Here is a 20,229-nt window from a genome sequence, read left to right as displayed (position 1 = left end):
ATTTAAATTCTCAGGAATCGAGTGTCATCTGCGCTTTCCCACGGCTGACAGGAGAGGCCTAGATTGATTTTCCTAACGTGCTACAAAAGCTAGTTCACGCAAAAGACCCGGGCCTCTTCCTGAAATAAAGCGCGCTGACTGCCTGCTCGGATCTCTCGTCCAAGATTCAGGGACTGCTCATTGAGAAAGTATTTACTGAGGCCTGCCACAAACTCGCCCTGCGGAGGAGCTAACAGCCTAGTGCTCTAATGTACAGCTTTTGTTTGCTTGTTTTCTACAAAACCATCCATGTTCCCTGCCTTTTGGTAGTATGAGTCTTATTTTAAATTTTTCTTTTGAAAAGATTCATTCCCAGGTTACAATTTATAAAGGATAAGAAGTAGGTTCTTTGCACGCCTTACATCCTGTTTTTAGCTTGGAATACAGCGTACACAATTCTGCATCCTAGTTCCTGATCACGTTTTAAGATTGTGATCATTCTGATGAATAAAGGAGATTCCAATATTGCAAACAAAGCGGTTAAAACATTTTAATAATCACAGAGAAATATACTGACTTAAAGTCACATTAAAGCATCATGTAATTTAAAAATAAAGACAGGGCTTTGAAGGTTGATAGACTGGGCAACCCGCACACACACGTACACGAGCAGGTCGCAACCTCCTCAAAGCCAGTGCCCTCTATTCTTTCTCCGTGGGCCACGTTCAGAAAGAGCTATTCCACTAAACTGCATTTATTAACTGAGGATTCATCTTCGTACTTAAAAAAAACCAACAATCCTGCAATGTTTTGTATACGTAATTGCAATCGGCTACAAAACCTGAGCGAACACGTTGTTAATCATGGATTCCAAACTAAGGAAATCTGTGGTCTGACTGCAAGTTTATGTTGTTTCCACTGAGGCTTTTGGGAAACTAAGGCATGGGGATTAGGAACTTCTAGTTGGGAAGTGCCAGTATGAGGTGCTGTTCTCTGTGCTGCCCAGCGATTGGAAGGTGGGAGGTGGTAGAGTGAGGCAATTTGGCCTTCGGATTCTGCCTGCCTGGGTTTAAAGCCCAGCTTCGTCAATTACAAAGCTACTCACTGTGTGACTTTAGGCAAGTTATTTAACCTCCCTGAGCCTTGGCTTGCTCATCTGTAAAATGGGGCTGATTTTCATATTACGCTTACCTCGTAGGGCTTTTTGACAGTTAAATGGGATAACACGCGTGAAGCATCTGCATACGGCTGTCGGTGCTCGAGGTCAAGTATTCAGAGTTCTAAGTTCCTACCATCCAAGCAGTAAGAATCGTAGTTCCCATATGTAAAGCAACTTTTATACCATGGAAATTTTCCATGGGTAGGCTGCCAGGGTCACATGGGGAGTGACATAAAGGGATTTTAAATATAGGTCTGACTTCACTTTCTGTGCTGCTAACATGTTTCAGGTGGTACCTTGATCAGATGCTGTCAACAGCTTGCTAGGGTGAAATCAGCTCTGGCTCTCCTAAGAGGCTTAGCAAGTGAATGGCTCCTTACATCCACTTTGGAATTCATAAACAGTGGCATTTCTTTCTCACTAGGGCCAAATGTTTCTCCAAAAGCCAGCAGATTTCCCCTAAATTGTTATTAATAACTAAAATATCACGGCAACAGTTTTAAACACCACAGCCTAAAACTTCCATAATCAGACTGTCCTTCAAAATTTTCCACCCTTCCTCATAACCGGTCACAGATTCTCTCTCTTAATCATTCTTCTTAGTATGGGGAATTATCTGGAAATTTCCAAGAACGTCCCAACCTGTCATAATTTTATTCTTTTCTGTAAAAATTTATTCCTTTCAAAACAACTAAATGTGATATATTTTTATATCCTTATAATATTTGTCATTTCAATGCATTTGCAAATAAGAAAAAAATATCCTAAGACTTTTAAGATTCTCTCCTCTCTTAAATTTCTACTAATTCTTCAACATCTCCACAGCATGGCCCCTGATCCTTTTCTAGCGGCCTTTTCTAGGAAGCTGTCCTTGATTTGTACCTCATTTCATTTAATCCCCCCATATGATTTCTGTTATGTTACAACTGCCTGTTTCAGCTTTCTGATTTAAGACTCTTGGCCAATTTATTTACTGCCCCCCTTCTTGCTCTTTTTTAAGGTTTCAATGTTATCATTACATAGGAAAAAATCTAAAGTGTGTCCCTTTGAAACCCACTTGCTTCCTTTGTTTCCCACCATGGGTTAGGAATCTGTAACTCGTTCTGCCTCCCATTCTTCACACACTATTAATTTAATTTATTGTTTTACTTCTCTCTTCCCCTCATCCTGGGTACTCACCAAGTTCTGTCGCTTGGCTCCCTCTTATATGGCTGCTTCTCTCTTTCCCTTTAAGCATTTTAAGAAAGTCCCTGTCCAAATCATCTTCTCTAATCTCCACTACATTCCTGAAAAGCCTCCTGTGATGTCGTGTTGAGAAGTCTACCAAGGGCCTTGCAGAGGCAGTGTGTAGAATGCAGGTGGCAGCTTCCCGCCCCTGGGAGCCAGGCAGGAAGTAGTAGGAACTGGGGCCTACAGGATCATTCATGTCCCACCTAAATGGGGAATGGGGTTGTCACTACCCAGCCCCAGACCAATTGTTGCCAGGTGGTAATGCCAGATCTGCAGAATTTTCCAATGAAGCCCAAATCAGGATTTTTATATAAAATATATTCTGTGTCTTGATCAGGTCTCTAGCTGTAATGACCACTTTACAGAAAGTCTCTGAGACAGAGGAACATGTAAAGCAGTTGGGGGACGGGGTGGTGGGATGAAATGGGAGATTGGGATTGACATATATACACTAATATGTATAAAATAGATAACTAAGAAGAACCTGCTGTATAAAAAATAAACAAATAAAATTAAATTTAAAAACAAAAAAAAACAGCACCAAGGAATGTAATCTGAAATTTCCGATTTGGAGAAACTCTATGAGTCAAATTGTTTCTTCAACAAAATTTTTATGACAATAGCAAGGATGAAAGAAAGAGAGGGAAGGAAACCTATAGATTAAGTGAAATGTAAGGGAACATTAATTGGACTGTATGGACCTCATTTGGAATTGTGCTTTGAACAAGTTTTTTTTTCTTTTAAATGACCTAACTGGACAAATCTGAATGCTGACTATGATATTTGAAGTTATTAAACAATTATTGTTATTTGTTGGTGTGATAATGATGCTGTGGTTCTTTTTCTTTTTCTTCCTTTTTTTTTTTTTTTTTTTTATATAGCAAGTGTGTACATGTCAATCCCAAACTCCGTAACTCTCCCTACCCCAACCCTTCCTACCTGGTAACTGTAAGTTCTCTGTGAGTCTGTTTCTGTTTTGTAAATAAGTTCATTTGTAAAGCGATATCATGTGGTTATTTTTCTTTCTTACTAATCAACATTTTTTTTAGGATTCCATATTTTTAAAACTTTTTATTTAGAACTATTTCAAAGTTATAGAAGAGTTGCAAGAATAGTACCAAAAAACTATATACACTCCAATCATATCTTTTTAGCTATTTTTATTCTTGAATCATTTGTAAGTTGCAAACATTCTCTTCCACACCTAAATACTTTAGCATTTATTTCCTCAAAAAAAAAAAAATCATCTTCTCTTAGTATCCTTGTCTTTTAGAGAATCATACTAAAATATTTAGCAATAAAGCGATATGATCTGGGATTTGCTTTAAAATAATACAGGAGAGGATTTACATGAAACAAGATTGGCCAGCCATTGAGAACTGTTGAAGCTGGGCGAGGACTGTACAGGGGTTCATTAGACTAGCTTTTTCATATTGTACGCCTGTTTAAGATTTTCACGATAAGGTTTTAAAAGATTATGTTAATGAAAGACTTTAAAATGATATAAAATGCTTATGATATGATATTAAGTAAATAAAAAGAAGATACAAAATTGTCTATATTATCTCAACTATTAAAAAAATCGCCAGGCATAGATAAAAGACTGAAGGAATGCACGCCAAAATGTTAACATTCCAAATTAATTCAAAGTAGATATATATTACTTTTATAATTAGAAGTAAAAAATACAATTCAAAAAATAGAAAACAGAAAGTTGGCAATGGATTCAATTAAGATTCTTGTTAGAAGTCAAACAAAGTACATATATGGGTTGGACTGACCAATGGGCCCCCAGTTTGCAGCTTTTGTCTTAGAAAATGGGTCCACAAACTACGTCCTACAGGCCAATTTCGCTTGCCACCTGTTTTTGTACAACCTTCAAGCTGAGGATGGTTTTGACATCTTTAAATGACTGAAAAAATAAATCAATAGTAAAATAATATTTCATGACATGAAAATTAAATGAAATTCAAATTTCATTGTCCATAAGTGAAATTTTACTGGGACACAGGCACAGCCAATCATTTCTGTATCTATGGCACTATGTGTGTATATATATAAAATATATATAATTATTATTATACTTCATATTAGTATGTTTTTAATTTCATCTATAAAGAGTTCATAGAAATTTATTTTCTTTGTTGTTATATAAATACCTACATATCATCCTCAGTTTTGCCTTGATCCACAGAGCCTAAAATATTTACTATCTGGCCCTTTACGGAAAAAGTCTGCCAACCTCTGGCTTAGAACTGGGCTTCCCACGTGACCTAAAAGCACCTTGGTTTAGCAGAAAGTGCACTGGACTGGGAGTTAGCCGTGGCCACTTAACTCTCTGAGTGACCTGGAGAAATCAGAACTTCTCCGGGCCACAGTTTCCTCAATGACAGAATAAAGTGAGTCTAAGTTTCACACAGCAACTGAAGTCTGTGCTTCACGTTCCCGTAAGAGCCAAGCAAGAAGTACCGGCTGAGTAATATTCCATTGTATATATGTGACTCAGCCATAAAAAGAAACGAAACTGAGTTATTTGTAGTGAGGTGGATGGACCTAGAGTCTGTCATACAGAGTGAAGTAAGTCAGAAAGAGAAAAACAAATACCGTATGCTAACACAAATATATGGAATCTAAGAAAAAAAAATACAGGGCATGAAGAACCTAGGGGTAAGACGGTAATAAAGACACAGACCTACTAGAGAATGGACTTGAGGATACGGGCAGGGGGAAGGGTAAGCTGGGACAAAGTGAGAGTGGCGTGGACATATATACACTACCAAACGTAAAATAGATAGCTAGTGGGAAGCAGCCGCATAGCACAGGGAGATCAGCTGGTGCTTTGTGACCGCCTAGAGGGGTGAGATAGGGAGGGTGGGAGGGAGGGAGATGCAAGAGGGAGGAGATATGGGAACATATGTATATGTATAACTGATTCACTTTGTTATAAAGCAGAAACTAACACACCATTGTAAAGCAATTATACCCCAATAAAGATGTTAAAAAAAAAAGAAATAGCGGACGATGGCGGCATTACGTGCTGGCGTGCCAGCAGGGGCGGTGCTCCTGGAGACCAAGGAATTCAAACCATCAGAATATCCACTGGGGATGGTTTGCTGGGCACTCAGACCAGGGCCTGGAAAGGTGGGTGAAGAGCAAGGAAGACAGGCTTTGGGGGCTCCAAAAGCAGAGCAGCACACCTGTGAGGGCAACATGACTTTGGGCAAAAGAGTTTCTAAAGTCTGCTGCTTAAAATGGGTATTTGGGGTGTATCTCCAGGCTGAGCTTTGTGGAAAACCAAAAGCATTTGGTCACAACCCATGTAAAAATCTGCTCATTTAAAGTTTAACCCAGCTCTAGTCAAGTGACGGCAGCAGGGCTGGGGTGTGGCCTCTGGCATCCTCAGCATGTAGAATAGGAGCCTTGGGATAGAGACTTCATAAGCTTCTGGGATAAATCACCCTTAAGGATGCCAATCTGTGGGCTTTTCATAATAGTCAACGTGCGACAGTTAAGCCCTAAGGCCAACATTGCGGCCGAACCAGACAGAACATGAGAGCACCCAGTCCCTACACAGCAGGCCCGCAGCCTGCATCTCGGGGGGCTCTCCCAGCCTCCTTTTACTCGTTGCAACCCCTCCCACTCCTCCCATGTACCCCAGGCCGCCAGCTTCAGGGTGCAGCACAGCAGCCTGCCTCCTGACTGCCCGCTTTGTTCCCTCCTTCTGATTTTCCACACACTCCTCCCCGCCTCCTCGCTGCCCTCTCCCCACTTTGCCTCCTAGATGGCCCTTCCACAGTGTTTCCCGAATATCCTGCATTTTCCGATCTTTCAGTGATGCCCCTCTCTTTCCCTACTAAAGGTCCCCCGCTTCCCTTCCACAGCTCAAGAAACAAGAGAAAAGGGGAAAAAATTACAAGGGCGCTGCCCTTCTGGGGTTTAACCACATTCTCAGCTGGTGGCTTTTGTTTTCTCGTCTCACCGACTTGTAAGGCCCTCGGGGCGGGGGCTCTATGGCATGCTCAGTGCTGGGGAAGATGGGCAGGACTGTGAGGGCCTCAGACAGGGTAGAAGATTTGAGCAGGGAAAAAAAAAAAGAATTTCAAAATATCTATTTGGCAGCAATAAGCACAGGGTAAAGTAAGAGGTTCGTTTAATCATATAAAAAGCATCATGAAAGTCTTCACAGCATTCTATGAACGCAGAAAAAAATATTTATACTGGCATTTTAAAAACAAAACCGAACCAGAAAACAAACTTCCTCCACAGGCCAAATATAGTGACTGTAGAGCCAAATGCTAGTCTCAAACCCTGAACAGGAATAGCTGCAGAAGCGAGAAAGTCATTAAAGGAAAAGATGCAAAATGAATGACAAGATCAAAAGAGCCATCTTCTGGTCAATGAGATGTTTGGGCCATGGCAGTGCCACGCTGGGATCACCTAACAAAGACAAGGGCTTTGGCAATTGGTCTTTGATTTACCTGCTTCCCACAGAAGCAGAACAGCCAGCAGGGAGACCCCCACTGTCTGTCAGGGAAGGTGAAAAAGCAGAAGCATCTTGCCTGCATCACGAATTCAAATTTTTGCATTCAAGGCCTTCTCAACTTAACATCTGCTCATGAATGCGAAAGAGTGGCAACCGTTATGGAGGTCACCTGCTAGGCCAGGCAGACCAGCTCGGAGAAGGGCAGCCAGACATACGGTGGCTTATTAGGAACCAGGACATTTTGGGAAGGTGACTGAGGATGAGACACAGAGTCCCAGGGAAGAACCATCTTTTCCATCGGTTGAGATGCCCCCAAACTGAAGGCTAGCCTTCAGGAAACAGTATAAAAGGCCACTAAGAGAGCAGCATGCCATTCATCTCTTTCTGGAACAGAGAGGATATACAATTGTACCTGCCCATACAACCCCCTAGCCTTGTGAAAGTGGACATGAGCTTCACAGGGAATTTCGTGTCACATTTCCATTCTGCCTGGGTTGTAGTGGTGCTTGTCACACAGTAGATGCTCAACAAATATTTGAAGAAGTGAACTGAACAGTTGAAGCCCCTCCCCGCTGATGGGCAATATTCTACTACAAAGAACTAGAACATTCTTCATGCAGTGGAATGTTTTATGGCTAGTCAAAACCAAACAAAGTGTAGGGAGTCAGCCAGGCCACTTCTAACTTGTGATAAGCAAAGCCCACTAAATTGTGAATCAGTGTTATAAGGTGCCTCGGAAACATTGAGAAGACTTTGAAGGGTCTTATGGTTTCTAAGGTGTAGAGCAAACCTATCCTTTGTTCTTGGAGCTTCATTAGCAGACGAACCTAAAGGCATGAAAGAGTTCTGGTTCTGAAGAATTTCCTTAGTATTATTTGTTCAAATAGCGAAAGAACGCTCCCAAGCAGTGAGGTCTTTAGAAAGCCACCAACAGAGTTCTGCAGAAACTGAAGCGTCTGAGGTGTCAGAGGTCAAAGACAATTTACAGGCAAGGTGGGACAGACCCTTCCACCTCTTGCCTTTGAAAACAAAAAATTAAAGGTAAGTGGCTCTCTCAATGTTTGCCACGATTGAAGTTCTGGGAGTTCTTAAGAAAAATAAAGCAACAGCCTTCCAGAAATTTCCTTGCTCCGGGATTCCTTTCTTCTGTGGATTTCTTGGGCTAGCACTGAATCTGTGCCAAGTTTCAATACACCTAGGACTGCAAAGTCCAGAACTTCACTGCACCCTTCTGAGCCGTGTTGCGGTGGGTCTGGGTCAAAGCAATGACTCTGCTGGCACTGAGTCCTGGGAATTTGACTAAAACCAGCCACGCGGGCCTGGCCCACGGTCTCGCTTCGGGGGCAGCTTACCTAAGTCAGGCTCAACGCACCAAGTCCTCAGAGCTGGCTCTGATATAATGGCAGTTACTCCTAGAAAGGAGTTTGTGGTCTGAGCATAAGCACCCCGCTTCCTGGTAATGCTCTCCATCAGCCCTTCCCCTGCCTGCATCCATGTCACCGTCCAGGTCTCCACCTAAACACCACTCCTCCGTAAGGAGTTCCCTGGCCAACCATTCTAAAGTTGCTCTTCGGGCTTCCCTGGTGGCGCAGTGGTTGAGAGTCCGCCTGCGGGTTCGTGCCCCGGTCCGGGAGGATCCCACGTGCCGCGGAGCGGCTGGGCCCGTGAGCCATGGCCGCTGAGCCTGCGCGTCCGGAGCCTGTGCTCCGCCAACGGGAGAGGCCACAGCGGTGAGAGGCCCGCGTACCGCAAAAAAAAAAAAATAAATAAAATAAAGTGGCTCTTCGCCGCCCAACAACACACCCTTGTTTTTTTAAATTGTATCTTCTCTTTCTCCTTTGCACTTGTCTTCTCCAATTAATTGTTTACATATTTATTTTTGTGCCCCTGGCCCCTACCACTCCACCACACTAAGGGTGGGTCTATGAGAGGCAGGTTCTGGTCTCTCCTGCTCATTACTATATTTCTAGCCTCTGGAATATGCCTGGTATGTAGTACGTACTCAGTATATTTGTTGAATTACCAAGAAAGCCATTAAGAACAGCATTTCCCTTGGAAGGGAGCTGCTAGAATGAACCATATGGTACCAAGGAACTCAAAGGCTTAGCGTATTAAAGAGAAGATCGTCTTTCTAGATCCATCTCCCCATATCAACCAGCCCTAAGATGTGGTCTGGGTACCCATTTCCTCTATGGGGGGTCCATGGAAATCGCTGAGGTAGATCAACATCCCTCTAGTAGCAAGAGATGCCATCTTGGTAATCTCACTGAGTTAAGGCTTGGAAAAACAATTCCTATTCTCCGAAAAAAAGAGTTGAGAATTTTAGACTACAAATCATTCAGGCAGAAAACCACAGATTTGCCCATTTTGTTTTGGTGGGAACAGGGCAGTTGTTTGCACGTTCTTCCTGTCGCACCTGCTCTGGCCTGCCCAGTGTAAACACCTTAGCCAAAAAGTATAAATGGGTTAAGCACTGCCTTTCCAACAATGAGAAGGGATAAGTGCCGTCCTCTACAACCAGCAGGAAATCCAATGATAATTGTAAATGGGTAAGTTTAGAAAAGCTTTGTGCCTGGTGAAATATGAAGGCAAAGCATTAAGGCGAAACACAACAAAGTAATAAATAATAATTATTCTTCCATTCACTGGTCTATTAATTACAACGACAGTGGTACAGTATACTTCCCAACAGTCTCATTTGGCTTTCAAGCTCCTTGACTTGGGTTTAAAATTCTTTTAGGAGAGGCCAAGAGCAACATAAATGAATAATGCCACAGAAAATCATGAGGTATGAAACCTATAAGGTAACACAACCACGCTTGAGTTAAAAACAAAAGGATCGACATTTTACAGAGAAGAAATACACTGTTGAATCTCTCAGGCATTCAACTGCAGGGTAAAACAATTCCATTGAATCCATCTAACCTTGTGATTAAGATTCAAATGGGTTCAAAATGATTAATTTGTACCAGCCTATCAAAATAGAAGACATTGAGTTGTAATCTTTCCGGGCAGCAACAGTGTTTTAATTACAAATGCTGGGCTCATTATTTGCTCAAGAACGAGTGACAATTACCTTGATCCTACTGCAACAGTTAATGCTACTGATACTGAAATAAACAGGCAATGCTGAATCAGGGTTCCGACATTTCCCTTCAGTTTACGGTCCTCTGATCGATGCTATGTGCAAAATGTACTTAGTCTTTTTAAGTCACAGGCAAGAAGGAAAATGGCTCCCAAACAGCAAAAAAAAAAAAAAAAAAAAAGGTATTGCAGGAAGGATATTTCATGGCAAGCCCAGAGAACAAAATCACTGTGAGATGAATCACGTTCTAATATATTGAACCAGAGAAAAAACTCCAAGCAAAATATTTAAGTTGGCCTCAAAACAACAATACAACAACAACAACAACAAATCTTTAGTCCATTCGAGGTTTGATTTGATAGACAGTGCTTTGGAATATTAGACAGACTGCTAAGATAAAGCAACTATTTACACAGATGGTTCTGCAGCTCAGTGTTCTACATACTGGAGCAAACCTCAGGGAGGTTTTGCGTTTGGCAGCATCTCCCTCCTAACACACCTACAAAGATGGTTGCACAGAGGCTCCATGTGCACTTATAGTTGGGGCTGGGGTGGGCTTGGGTTTGGGTCCTTCTCTACTGAGAGCTCGGAGGTTACCAATGGAGGAATCAGGCAAAAACAATAGCATAAGCATTTCCTGATTCTCAGAATTTCTGAGATATCTATTGTTTCAGTGGCGCTGGTGAACTCGTGATAATGAAACTACACCTTTGCACACAAGCCTTGACCAGCATTCTGGAGCACATGACAAAGAAAACCTTAATTTTGAAAGTGCTGAGCACAAAGGGGAAAAGAAAAAGCTCTTACTGTGCAAGGTTTCTATGTATAGAAATATGGCTTAATTCTTAAGGCTTGAAGACCGCATTTATAAACGTCTAAAACCAGTTCAGACTCTACATGAGAGGAAAAAGAACTGCAAAATTTTCATGAAACATTTTTTTTTAAAGACTATCTTTTGCATATCTGTTACTGCATTTTAAAATAAGATGTGGTTACTAAAGAAACAGGTTCTGGCCCAGTGTTAATTTGAAACTAAAATATATTTGAGAAGTTAAGCTCAAAGGAAAGAACCCATGAATTTATTTTGAAAAGTGCTAGAATTTGGTGCTTACAGAACCACAGCTGTATGGTTTGCAATGAACCATTCTAGGGACTCTGTTTCACTCAGTGAGGCTATTTTTCTTCTAACAGAGCCATCTATATTTACTATTTCCCCCTTTAAAATTGTGATCCCTCATCTCCCCAAATAGTAGATATACAAATAATACATTTATTCTTGTACATTATCTAAAATTGATTTTGGAAGCCTCTAAGTTTTTATTTTCATCTCTCATATAACACGTTTAAAGACCGCTTCTTAAAATTTAAATATTTTAAATGTTTCTTATTAAGCTTATTTGCGCTGTTCAAAATTATCTCCAGAAACCCATTTATTTTTAGTTTCAAGCTAAAATGGAGCTGAATCCACAGACTTTTCAAAAAATTCTTTTGTGGTCTAATGGCGCCACACCTATCATATATATGATTTTTTAGGAGGAATCATCTCACTTTTATAGCAGAATCATTTTACAAGTTTATAAAAGCTATATATTTGTATAGTGTCTGAATAGGAAAGGCCATCCAACTGAATACCCTCCCCTCCCAATTACAACTGTCTTACTTAATTTGTTTTAAAAGTCATATTTTAATCTATTTAATGTTCTTGCTACATGGCTCAAAAAAAAATCTATAAAACATGCAAATTTCAACCTACCTGTATGTATCACTTAATGCAGTGCTAGCATCACAAGACATTCAGCCATTTTTATGTAAAGCGATGGAGACCAACTGATTTCTCCGTCTTCTTGCTCTCAAGTTTTAGATGCAATTGTCACACACACACAAAACCATACGCAGAACAGCTTGAATGTACTGTGATCACGAGAACTGAATTTATCAACAGGAAAACAGGTTTGAAAAAAGAAGTTTCTCATCCAAGGTTTCTCTGAGGCTGCAACCAAGGAAGTAGCGTGTTGAATTTTTTTCCCTTCCTCCTCTGAGAGTTCAAAGCCTGGAGCTGACCACTGCAAAGGCCACTGTCACATCTGCTGAAAATCAAACCACTGATACCAGTACTGAAAACACAAATTTGAGAACCAAGTTGTTTGTACACCATGGAGTGCATAAGAGTTAAAAATAGATTCCACCTTGCCTCCTACCCGCATAATAAACATGTAAGTTTCAAGTGTTTAATTTGATATTCACATTAATTAACAATACAACATACATTATTTAAAAGACAGCAAATGCAAGAAGAAAGGGGAGACACCATCTGGTAGCAGAGTTTTGTTGTTGTTTTTGTTTTTAGGGTTTTTTTTTTTTTTTGCCTTTGTTAAAAAAAAAAAGGTAAAATTCTATTTTGAATGTGATGAAAAGCAAACATCCGGAAGCAAATGAATCGGAGCTGAAAGGTGATGCTGAAATAGCTAAGGCTGTCATGAGGCAAAAACAAGTCTTCGCTACCAGATGATATGGCATCCCGAGCATTTACATACTCACATCTGAAATACTAGGCAACGTGTAATGAATTCTATACACAGCATGCACACACACAGCACAAGCACGGCTAATCCTGCCTGCCATCTTAGGCTCGCAGAAGCAAGATACGCACTGCAGGCAGCACACGAGCACTGGGGAAGGAGGAGGCAAAGGACAGCTCACCTTAAATGCAGTGTCTGATTAATGTTGTAAGTGACATTGCATATCAGCCTCAGAGTCTTGGTTCAACTGGGTAGGAGGGAACAAAGAAAAATGTCATCAACTGGTGATGCAAGATGAGCCCAATCACTAAACACTGTTTAGCAAACTCCAAATTCTGCAACCAGACAGTAGAAGGCATTTCATACAGTTCAGCAGAGCTGCTGCACAATGAATGTGCCCTTCTGCTTCTGAGAATCAGACAGTCCTTTTGCTAAGGAAGAAAATAAGCTGGAACGAATACTGTCACATCTTCTGCTTGAAGAAAGCTTTCAATACAGTATGTATCTGTTTCGGGATGCATTTTATAGACTGTTAATTTCATAGGATGGCTAGCAACAATGACAAACACAAACCTTTTAAGCTACTGCAAAGTAAAGAATAATATTATAAAGGGTGTAGCATTTCTAGATTATTTTTCAGAATCCTAAATGGTGCCGGCAGGCTTGTAGAAGAATGCATGATCAGCTGTCTGTATCCGTGCTCTAACCTCTAACCACAAGCCGTGTAAATGTATTCTGCTAAATGTATCTGCGGTACAGAATGGCAGATACCTCCCCAGTCGGAATGGTATTAAAATGTGAATGAATTTGCTTAAACTTAAAAGCAGAATAAAAGCACTTACAGAAAAATAAACTGATGCTGAGTGCCTTTCGATGTATAGCTGACCATCACGAACGATAAAATAAAAGCTGTCCTTAGGACGCTGACCTAAATAATGTTAAGTCTTTCAACAGCATACTGTACTTGCTCAGAACCTAGGAAATGCAGAATGATTTTTCTCCTTCCTCCCCCTCCAAAAGCTAGAACGTAAAGTAACAAGCCGTTAACAGGAATACCATAAGGCTTTGTGTATATATATTGTACATAGTGTAAGGGAAGAAATGGTGTTGAGCTGACATGCAATGTTTCTTTGTTTTACTTTGAGGCTTAGCTACGCTCCCACGATGACATTGACATCACGGAGGTCAGGGCTGACACTGGGGTGCTATCTGTTTTATGAGTGAAATGTTTTCCGAAAATTAAATCTCATCTACTCAAACACCGAATTTCATGTCTTCTTCAATATCCCCTCCCTACTGCCGCTGCTCAAGATGGATGGGCTTTACTTTGGCTGTATGTAATAAATTGGAATCACCTTCTGTAGAGACTCCAATACATAATCGTAGGAATTAATTTTTTAAACGAAAAACCTTCAAGAATTCTTATACATCCCCTTTCAATCTTTCCTATCAACACACACACACACACACACACACACACACACACACACACAGACGAAGCTCAAATTGCAATGAAATGTTTAACATGTGGAACAAAAAAATGTGGAAAGAGCTGCTTATTCAGGATTTTGAAGAAATGCCTAATAAGCAAAGATTGTTTTGCTACAAAACCAGTGTCACCATGTTGCCAAAGAGAGGAAAACAGAATAGCCTGCTAGCAAAATTTCCTCCAGATCCTGCCGGCAGGTAAAAATCAGAAAAGCATTTCATTTACCATGCTGTATAAAACACGAAGTCTTTTATTTTTAAGGAAATGGAACAGATTCTTTTCTACTCTTTCTTCAGCTACAAAGAAACCGTACCCACCCCCAGCCTTAGATCCTGGACATAAGCCAACATTTTTAGAAAATGTTATGAGACTGATTTTGAATATATAATACGTACGTTTTTCTTCTTCTTATTTCTCCAAAAGTCTTGAATTGCCTATTGCATCACTAAATATGCTAATGTTAATTAATTTTAACACGTGCAAAAATGAATTAATCTTTTCTGGGGTCGCCTCTCTCTTCTATAAGAACTGGCTGCAAATAATCAGGTTAGCAAAACATTTAAGTTGCCCAGAATTTTTTTAAAGGAGAAAATGTATTTGAACATCTGAACTTAAGTACTAGGTTTCACAGCCGGATCTTTTGTTTCTAGCTCTCATTCTGTCTCCTTCCACCGAACCCAAGTGATTTTTTTAGCTCAATGTGTGGAAAGTATCCAGCCCACCTCTATCCCGTACACTTTAGAGTCTCTGAGCTGGGTTGTCCAGATGGTCGGTCATACCTGAACCACTCCGAGCCCTCTTCGCTTTGGAGCACATCTCTCTCCCACAACTATTCCAGAAATAAACGTGGCTTTAACGGAAACAGTAGCTCCTGGTCTAACCCCGATGGTGGACCCATCTTCCCCGCCCCCACCATCATTGCTCTATGAGCTCTGGTTAGCATTGACAGCGACGGAAAATTAGGATGGAGTATCCCTAGGCTAATTCCTCCTTCACCATGGAGGTTGAGAATTAGTGAGCCTATAACGCTCAGTTGCAAGGTACCAATTTAATATATGGTCATCTATAAAGCAGGGTCCTTAAAGTGGGGTTGGAGGAGGTTGAGGTGAACACTTAGACATTTGATGCCCTTGGTGTCTGTCCAGATAGTCCTCATTAGTAACACTTGAAAGTTAGACATTCACATTAAAATACTCACAAAATATTATCATGCAAACTAAATGTACATGATACGGAATCTACTCTGACCACATAGAATGAAGCCGCTGCCTCCTCTGCCTGAGATAATAAATGACGGTGACAAGGACAGTAATCCAGATCAGGCTCCCACAAAATGAGTGAAGAGTGTTATGTCTGCTTTACAGGGGCAGGATGGTGAATGTGGTCAGGTCCCTTACTGGTGCTTGTAAGCGGGATGCCAGGGCAAGTGGTTTCCAAACCTCCCAGTGGGGTTCTCTGTCTACCGTCTGTCAAATCGAGCCTGAAAGCCACGTATCGGTTTATTTTGTGATGTTCCAAAACATTCAACAAGCAAATGTGGCCTGTTTACCGAACCTGCTTGTATTAAACAAATCTGAGCTGTAGCTGAAAGCATTTAGATGGATGAGCTTGTTTAGACAGACATTCTCGTCATGCCTGAATTACTTAAGCTTTGTCATGATCACAAGTGGCAAGGGTATGCACTCACTTACGATTTTTAAAAATTGTGTGCTCGTCAACCTCCTCAGGGCATAGGCGCAAAGGTGCACTTAACAGACAAATCCCTTTCCCGTGATGAAAATTTTAACCTGTTTTTGCCTCTTTGATGAGTCAAGCACAAGGAACCCAAAATAATGGGCAGGAGCAGGCTGGAGAAGGACAGAGCTAGCAGTAAGGGCTGCCTCTTTCACTTTGATTAATGCCCTTACTTGCTTACAGTCTCCTTCTGCAGTCATTCTGAGCTCATTCTCTTTTCAGTCCTGTGGGTTAAAGTTAAATTGCATGACTTATGCAAAGTACATAATTCAAGTATGAACAAAGCTTGACTCTCTGTTTAAAAAAAAACATAAAGTCAGGGCACTGAGTCCCCGAGGAGTCCTTGGTTTATAAACATTTGGATTGGTTTGCACATTTCTTTGCTCCATTCACTGCATTAAAAACTACAGCTGGTTTCCGTTTATACCTAATACAGATATTCAACTTTTGTGGGTAAAATTTGTTATCAGGTTCGGCTACTATAATCTTGATTTTTTTTTTCCCTAATCTCGACTTTTAAAAATAAAATGTTTACCAGATGTAACATTTTTGTTTAAGTTCTTAGAATTTAAAAAGTTTAAACATTTTTATGAGGTTGGTTATTACATTTGTTTGTAGGATATTCATGGAAACAATATGGTGACTTAATTTATCAATGACTAAAAATGCCTCTGAATGATATTTTAGCCTAAAGTTTTAGGAAAGTCCAATGCTACTTTGAACATCTACATTTTGCCTAGATATCAGGGCAGGGGCTTCTGCTTTCTACTTCGATCAGAGCTAAGTCTATAGTAGCTACCATTTATTGAAAACCTACTATGTACTCAATATTTTAGCTATATTATTTAATTCTAACCCAATAATCCTGCAAGGTGGGTATTAGTTACCATCAACTTTAAGTGAGGAACTAACTGAGATTACCAGTCACACATAGCAGAGCTAGGATTCAAACCCAGTCCAATTGATTCCAAAGTCTGGGTCTTTCCACCAATCCTAAAAGGATAAAACCTCCTCCATCCACATTGTCCTGATGTATCGATAGGAATCTTCTGATTGTGCAGACTCCTGGTAGAGGGGACCCCTACTCCCTGGAGCCAGGACTACCCCTGTTTAGATGAACCAGCCTCAACTCTCCAAGCCCTGGGAATTGTGGGTACCAACTGGAGAAAGTTTGGACCAGCAGGTGGAAAAGAATAAGAGAAGAGGAATTAACTAGACCATGTTGGAAAGTTAAGGATAGAAAGCAGGATAACAGTTTTGGTCAGAGATTTGTCATAATTTGGAAATGTTTTATCAGGCGAAATAAGTGGAAAAGCTTACACATCCATCTGAGCAAACTACTTCACCTAATGAAGTCCAGTCTTTTCATGGTACAGATGAGGAAACTTGAGACTATGAGAGATCTAGATATTTGCCCAAGATCACACACTTAGTGAGTTTACCCATTTGCTGTATTAAAATTCTTCTACAAGCCTGCATTTGTGAATAAATTTGTTATCCAGTTGTTAGATTATTCTAATCTAAATTATCAAAGAGGGATTTCCCTGGTGGTCCAGTGGTTAAGACTCTGAGCTACTATTTCAGGGGGCACGGGTTTGATACCTGGTCAGGGAACTAAGATCCTACATGCCGTGTGGCCAAAAAAATAAATAAATAAATAAACAAACAAACAAACAAAAAATAATCAAAGAAAACTCAGTATAACAATCAAGACTGACCTGGCTTCAAGTACTGTATGCTAACATATGTATGGAATCTAAAAAAAAAAATGGCCATGAAGAAACTGGGGGCAGGACGGGAATAAAGACGCAGACCTACTAGAGAATGGACTTGAGGACACGGGGAGGGGGAAGGGTAAGCTGGAACAAAGTGAGAGAGTGGCATGGACATATATACACTACCAAATGTAAAATCGATAGCTAGTGGGAAGCAGCCGCATGGCACAGGGAGATCAGCTGGGTGCTTTGTGACCACCTAGAGGGGTGAGATAGGGAGGGTGGGAGGGAGGGAGATACAAGAGGGAGGAGATATGGGGATATGTGTATATGTATAGCTGATTCACTTTGTTATAAAGCAGAAACTAACACACCATTGTAAAGCAATTATACTCCAATAAAGATGTTAAAAAAATAAATTAAAAAAAAAAAAAGACTGACCTGGTTTCTACAGACAAATAGTATTTCTGTCCTGAACAGACAACTTAAGTCCGTATGATGAGTTCCTTCCCCAACATATTTTAAAAATGGACTTTTGAAAAGCCTAACTTTTGAGTAAGAGATTTTCCAAGCTCAGTGTTTCAAATGCATCATTTTAATGACTGCCTCTCTGTGTGAACATCTGTACATTCTGCCCCCATTTAAGATCCCTTCCAGCTCTGAAGGTTTGTGATTCTAAACAATCCAGCCCTGCTTGCTTGCTTTCTAGGTTGGTTAGGCCAAGAGCTGGACTCCAAGTCTCCTGCCTCCTGGCTAGGTGACCAGATGACTGTCTCGCTCATTGGCAGTAATTTTAAATGCCAGCCAGATGGCTTGCAAAGGGGGCTTTCAAATCAACTCCATCAGCTCCACCCTGCTCAGAATATGAGAGAAGGATTATCTCTCTCGGTGGTCCTGAGGCAGTACAACAAAGGCTTGGGTGAATGATCATGGGTGAGGAGTTTGAGCTCCAGGAAGCCTGCTCCAATTCTTAGACATGAGGTTTCTCACTTCCATCCATTAGCACTTGTGTAAGATGAGGGCAAGGAGTACACGCTTGACGGCAAGGGCCGGGCAGCAAGCCTTGGGGACCAAACTGAGGTTACCCTCGAGGAAAGAGTTGGAGGGAGAAGGGAAATGTGAACCATGTGGTTTTCAACCGAGAAAAAGTGGTATGTGACTTAGGGTTGCCCGGGAGACTGTGGTGGACAACATCCCACCCCGAGCTAATTCGGCTCAGACTCTCCCATGGGAACGTCCTCAGCATGGCTCACCACCATTTTCTATGTCACTACCTCAGCGTTAGCGGCAGAATAGCCCCTGCTTTCATTGTGCAGTGCACTGGAAATGTGGCACTAATAAAGACCTTGCGTGCCCACGGAGATCAAGAGCATTCCTGCATCTCTAGTCACACGTTCATTTGCAGCCATCACTGTTTGCCACTCCCCAGATGGAGAGCAAATGAAACAGCAGGGTCTTCTAGATCCTGAACTGGCAAAAGACATTCAGCAAGAAGGCTGAGTTTCTTCTTTCTAGAGAGATTAGCAGGCAACTAGGTTGAAGAGGGAAGGTGGTGACGTCAATGAAAGTGGAGAAGGAAGAATTCTTACAGATGGGTAAAATCTACCCCATGTGAGAACAGAATCCTCTCCTCATATCTTTCTTCATCCTGGGCAGCAGATAATTCCAAGACAACCTGGGAACAAATTCATTTGCTTTCTCTTCTCTCGGATGAATGAATTTGTAGTTCGGAAAGGTCACACCATGAACCTCTTCTCACCAGAGCAGCCTAACAAACCTCAGTGAATCTTCACTTCCTTTGGACTAAAGACAAAAGCACAATATGTTTTTGTTGTGTTGAATTACCTGCCTTTACTCACGTCTCTGGCTGGCATCCTGTGAGGTCTCTGTATCTCCCACAGCACCTAGAGCATTGCCGGGTGCCATGGAGGGGCTTATATGGGTAGGATCTTGATTAACCAACACCAGATTAGGGGTCCTTTCTCTGCTCCCACCACTACCAGTGGAATCTTCAGCTTTGTCCTTTGAAACTACTTCCTAAAATTAGAGAACTTGTTCCATGAGTTAAGGAAGGGATCTGGAGACTAAAAATACCTATGGAAGTCTTTCAAGTTCTTAATCACTTGTTTACCAAGTTAGGGGGTGGGGTGGGGTGGGGGGACAAGTTGTCTGGCAAGCAGACCACAGGCTTTGTTTACATCTGTCCCTCCTAGAACAGGGAAAGGGGACACAGAAATAAGGGTGGCTCGACGACCACACCACTGCCACCAAAATGTGCCTCAACGTTTCCTCGGGCTCTCAATGGCACAGTCCATTTCACGGAACTATAGGATAGGCAAGGCACTTCAGATGATGTCATCTGAACCCCTTCTTTCTTTTTCTTTTTTAAAATAAATTTCATTTATTTATTTATTTTTGGCTGCGTTGGGTCTTCATTGCTGCACGCAGGCTTCCTCTAGTTGCGGTGAGCGGGGGCTACTCTTCGTTGCGGTGGCTTCTCTTGTTGCAGAGCATGGGCTCTAGGCACGTGGGCTCAGTAGTTGTGGCTTGAGCGCTCTAGAGCACAGGCTCAGTAGTTGTGGCGTACGGGCTTAGCTGCTCCGCGGCATGTGGGATCTTCTTCCCGGACCAGGGCTCAAACCCGTGTCCCCTGCACTGGCAGGCAGATTCTTAACCACTGCGCCACCAGGGAAGCCCCTGAACCCTTTCTCTGAGGGAGGAGAACATCAGATTCAAAGAGAGTGTGATATCTGAAGACCTCAGCAACCAGGATAAAAGCCGTCTTCCTTAATTCCTAGTATTCTGCTCTTTGTGATTCAACACACTGGCTCAATTA

At 41.4% G+C, this 20,229-nt stretch overlaps 1 protein-coding gene across 3 annotated transcripts in view; it reads right to left on the bottom strand.

The window, feature by feature from the left end:
- The window catches only part of ZBTB38 (zinc finger and BTB domain containing 38), a 76,219-nt gene that overhangs the window by 43,989 nt on the left and 12,001 nt on the right, over positions 1-20,229 (bottom strand). The window contains exon 3 of one of the 3 annotated variants that reach the window (XM_032630030.1): positions 12,637-12,702. The exons of 1 other annotated variant lie outside the window; for it this stretch is intronic. The gene's annotated coding sequence lies outside the window, so the exon portion shown is untranslated. Of the gene's footprint in view, positions 1-11,689; positions 11,969-12,636; positions 12,703-20,229 lie in introns of those variants that run through there. One more of the 3 variants, XM_032630034.1, reaches the window with a different exon arrangement.

The sequence above is a fragment of the Phocoena sinus genome, chromosome 4 (assembly GCF_008692025.1).
Source record: "Phocoena sinus isolate mPhoSin1 chromosome 4, mPhoSin1.pri, whole genome shotgun sequence".
NCBI lineage: Eukaryota > Metazoa > Chordata > Mammalia > Artiodactyla > Phocoenidae > Phocoena > Phocoena sinus.
This window is presented reverse-complemented; position numbering and strand designations above follow the sequence as displayed.